Raw genomic sequence first — 5,160 nt, forward strand, 5'->3', positions numbered from 1 at the left:
CCCCCCCTCTCTCCCTCCTCCCTCCTCTCCCTCTCTCCTCCTTCCCTCCCTCCTCCCTCTCTCCCTCTTCCCTCCCTCCCTCCTCCCTCCCTCCCTCCTTCCCTCCTGGTAGGCAGCTTTCTGGACACACTGCAGGTTTGTCTCCCTGGCACTGTGCTGTGCTCTTGTCGCTCCTTTGACTGCATTTCTTTTCCAGCCTGGTCCCTGGTGGCCCCCATGCCTGAGCACTTTGGTGGCCGGCCATGGCTTTGGGTGGAGGTGGGGCTCAGGCTCTGTGGCTTCTGGGTTCCAGGGATCCCCAGCCTTTCTGTGGTCGCTCTGAGCCTCCCCAGCTTCCTGTGCTCAGCTCACGCTGGGGAGGGCCCGGGGTCAAGCAGCAGACCTCAGTTCTGGCCCTCAGGCTGCCCACTGGCCCTGGCATCTCCTGGCGGGCAAGACAGCTGCAGCTGCGGGCCAGGCGGCCTGGCTCTCCCTTCCCAGCCGGCCTTGTGCGGCCTGGTTTCCTGCTCCATGTTCCCAGACTGACTCCTGCTCTCCACACGGAGGGAGGCCGAGGCGGCCCCAGGGTCTGGCAGGGCAGGGAGCACCTGAGGCAGAAGCTGCAGAGCCCCGCCTCCTCCTCTTCCCAGCTCCAGTTTTTCAGGCCAGGACCCTCGTGACCTCTGAACTGAGGTGCTGTCCAGGGCTGTCTGGTCTCACTGGGTTCCGGCGGGGTTCTGATCCTGATTTTGCTAACGGTGATCTTGGTGCCGCGGGCCCTTCCCGTCAGCTCTTCCAAAGCATTCCTGACAGCTTTGGTGTGAGTCTTTGTGGATTTGGGTCTGCTCTCGAGGGGACCGGCTTCACAGCAGGGACACTGGCATCTGTGGGCTTTTCCTGGTCCTTGCTCTGCCTTGAGGACCGGGCTCCTGCAGGGAGGGGGTTCTGCCCTGAGCAAATCAGCAGGGAAAAGACAATTTGCATTGGGCCTTGTTTAATTTATCCTTGAGCCGAGAGGACTGAGCACATTTCCCATCACATTATCTAAGACAACTCGAGATCCTCCTTCCAGGGTCAGTTTTACCCTGGAGTGGCATCCACTTAACACCAGGAGCCCCGGTGCATCCAGCTGGGTAAAGATCAAACAATCAGATGTCTGGACGGACAGCTCATTCATCATGCGGAGACAGAGGTGCCACGCGCTGGTCTCTGGCACGGAGTGAGAGCCCACGCGGCAGAAGGTTAATGGGTGCAGAGAGCTCGCTCTGGAGTGGATGTTGCTGCTTTCATTCAGTTTAGGGGCTGGGTATTGTGGGTTTCACTGCTACTTACTCCATGGAGGGTGTTCGAGGGGAAGCACTGTCTGGCCAGGGTCAAGGCTGCCCTTTTCAAGAAACCTCTGACGTTCTTCAGGAGCACAGGAGGTGTCCCTGATGGGCCAGGCTGTCCAGCTAGCAGGTCACAGACCCCTTCCAATAACCCCGCCAGCCACGTGCATTTTCATGAGCTCCCAGGGCCTCTAGGGGAGAGGGGAGGGGAGCCTGACTGTCCTCGCTACCCCCAAGTGACAGTGACGTCAGCCCCTCTGATCAGTCAGATGAGGCTCTTGCCTTGCTGCTGTACCCTCTGATGCCAGAGGTCCAGGCCAGGTCAGCAGGGTCCTGGAAGGGGCGTTGGACGGGGAGCTGAGGTGGGAGGCTGCCGGGAGCCTGTGGCCCTGGCCAGGGTCTCCGCTTGGTTCTTGGATCGCCTGAGCTGCTGGGAAACTCCTGAGAGGAGACTTCTGGACCTAGCACTCCGTCCAGCAGAAAGGGAAACATGGACCCTGGTCCACTCGTCTGTGCAAGGAGCCCAGGGCTCCTCGGAGCAGGTGGTCTCCCAGCTGGAGCCTGGAGCACCCCGGACCCCGCTGTGGGGCAGCCCGCTCCTGGGCACACTGGGTCTGCATTTGGGGATGGAGCCCTTTCCCGACAACGCTGCGGGGGTCGGTCAGGTACCTGGGCAGGCCTGGAGAGGACCAGGGTGGAAGCTGGCCCAGTTGTGTCCTTCCTTTAGGCCCCGATTTCTTGACAGGTACCCAGGCCTCAGCCTCCCAGGAATCGGTATCCGTTCCTGGTGTAGGAGGTCATCCAATGTCCCCGACACAGCTGCCAGCAAGGGCTGTCCCCGCTGAGCCCCTCTGGGCTGTGACTTTGTCCTGGTGACTGGTGTTCAGTGGCTGGCGGGTGGTGGCCCAGGAGCAGCACTGTGCACAGAGCAGCCAAGTGCTGGGAGGTGCCCCACGTCTGAGCTAGTGTCCGCAGCGGGAAGGCTTGGCGGGCCCTGTGCTGCCCAAGGGGACTGTTGGCGGGAGGCCGTAGCTCTCACACTGTCGCCCACGGAGCCTCGTGATGCAGGGGTGAGGTTAAACACTCCCACGTCTCTGCTTTTCCTCTTTGGAAAAGAAGCCTAGATTAATTAGGAGTTTCACTGGATGTTGAATAAATGTCAGACAGATGTGAGCAGCATGTGGGAGACAGCAGCTCACATAGAAAATAAATGTATTTCTCCTTATCACAATGTTTGGGCTTGAAAAATACCCTGGGAAGAGGAGGGTGTCCCTGGGCTGTCCTGAATCCGAGCCGGCTGCACCCCACCGTGGGGCCGGCTCCCCGAGGCGAAGTTCATGGAGACCCGGAGCAGTGGGCCCTCAGTGGGCACCACAGACATCCGGACGCTGAACGTGGAGGACAGGCCTCGGGAGCTGGTCCCCAGAACAGCAGGTTTTTGAATGGGACTCTCCGCACAGCACAGGGGTGGCAGGTGCCCGGGGAAGGGACAGGGAGGGCGGTGACAGGAGGGCGGCAGCGCCCAGGAGAACCCAGGGTCCTGCTCACCAGGGACAGCTCCTGCCCCCAGCTCTCCTGCCCTCCTGGAGGACCCCACAGGGACCTGTGGGACGGGTGTTTCTTCATGAGCAGGATCAAGGCCCGGGGCCACAGACATCCAGATGCATAGGTGGGAAATTTGCCAGTGATCAATGATGAACTTTGCTGAGGAGCCGAGCGGATCACTAGGTAAATGGTCTGGGTCCTGTGGACCTAGGATTGGAAAGTCAGAATGAGGTTGTGATTCTTAGCCCACCCCAGCCTGACAAGGCCTGTATGAAAGAGTCGACCACTTCAGAGCCCCTGTGCTGGTCGGAGGACAGCTGCCCGCGGGCGCCGCACACCCAGAGGAAGGACGACCGTCACTGGGTGTCAGACAAGAAGCACACAGGTCAGATGATGGTTCTCCTTTTAAATTCAGGGGCCCAAACACAACCTGAGATGTCCCCTGGGGGCCTTGGGTTTGGAGGGACCCTGGGCTCTGGGATGTGGGTGACCTCTGGCTCCTGAGCTGTGGGGCGAACAGAAGGCTCACCCCATTATGCGTCTGACATATTTATTTTAGGGATTATTCTAAATGCTCTATTGAGATGCTCACATCATACTGTTCTGGAAGTGCTTTCTAGTTAAAGGCTTAGTCCCAACCCAGAAAGCACAGCCCCTCTCCCTGGTCCTCCGAGCCCCACTGTCCCTCTGTTCCCAGACCTTGGCCCTTCTCAGCAGAGTTGAGACCAGATCCGTCAGGTAATTAACCAAAACAAGCAAAATCATCTGTGTGAGGCCACTCGTCTGCTGGAGAATCAGGGCTCTGACCCGGAGTTTGGGGACAGGTGCTAGGGGCCAGAAGCTTCCTCACCATGGAACCCAGGTGCTGGCCCACTGCCCAGCCCTGGCAACCCTGCTCGGACCTTGACCTCGTGTTCATGGAGGGCTCTGTGTGGTGACCTTGCAGTGGCACAGACGTGACCGGAGCCTAGGTCCCCTGCTCCCCCAGCTCTTTACACCTCTGACAGTGGGTGGGGGGGTGGCAGGTCAGGGGTGGCCTGGACGCTGGCTCAGGTCACGTGCAGACTCCTGCTTTCCTTGGACAGGGTCCAGTAACCTGTTGCTGCAGGGTCGTTAGGCCCCCACAGCAGGGACCTCGCAGGAGTTGGAGGTGATCTGCGCACACCCTCACGCCCTCTGGAGACGGACCCTAGGGGGCTCCCACCTCCAGGACCCACAATCGCACTCTGGGGCTGTGTGCACCAGGGCTGTCCTCCACGGACATGCCTTTGCCTTGGAGACTGACGGCCACCTGCCTGGCAGTGAGGTTGATTGGGAGGACCGTGCAGTTCTCCAGGTCACCACAAAGCTGAGGAGTGTCGGGACAGTGGACAGGAGCCGTGGTGATGGCCGGCTAGCACCTCCCCTCCAGAGAGGTTTCCAGGGACAACCGGTCTCTGCCGGCCCTGCAGATGCTCCCTTGCTCCCAGGCCAGCGGTCCAGCTCTGCTCGGCCACTGCACATAGTGTCTGCTGGGCCAGCTTCCTCTCATCTGCCCCTCCAGTGTCCTGCTGGGACCCTCAGTGGGCTGAATCCAAGCCACCTGCTGGCTGCTGAGATGCCAGGAGCTCGGGGGGACTGGGGTCCTGTGTGGGGCCTCTCCTGGCCGGATCCTCAGCCCTCCGTCAGCTCCTCCAGGCTCTGGAGGACAGCAGTGAGCCTCTGCCTCCACCTCCGCCCTCCACGTGGAGAGGTTAGGATGCCGGCAGCGCAGAGAGTGGGCAACGGGTCCCCTCAGCTCTCCGAGGCCTCCAACCGGCTCTGGAGCAGGGATCCAGACAAACTGGGGGCACAAAAGCAGGTGACAGCCATGCTGTGGGCAGCATCTCAACCAGCTGCTAGAGCCCTGCTGTGCTCCTGGCTCACACCAGTGACACTCCACCTGCGGGGACAGGGCAGAGCTGGGTCACAGCACACCTTCTCAGGGTATTGCTGCTCCTCAGCATGGCTCACAGTGTCCGCCCCTAAATCACCCTGAGTCCTCCTGCATCACGCTGAGTCCTCCCTGCATCACCCCTGAGTCCTCCTGCATCACCCCTGAGTCCTCCTGCATCACTCCTGAGTCCTCCTGCATCACCCTGAGTCCTCCTGCATCACCCCTGAGTCCTCCTGCATCACCCCTGAGTCCTCCTGCATCATCTTGAGTCCTCTTCTGAATCACCCCTGAGTCCTTCTGCATAACCCTGAGTCCTCCTGCATCACTCCTGAGTCCTCCTCTGAATAACCCCTGAGACCTCCTGCATCACCCCTGAGTCCTCCTGCATCACCC

Source organism: Marmota marmota, unplaced genomic scaffold, assembly GCF_001458135.2.
Source record: "Marmota marmota marmota unplaced genomic scaffold, marMar, whole genome shotgun sequence".
Classification (NCBI taxonomy): domain Eukaryota; kingdom Metazoa; phylum Chordata; class Mammalia; order Rodentia; family Sciuridae; genus Marmota; species Marmota marmota.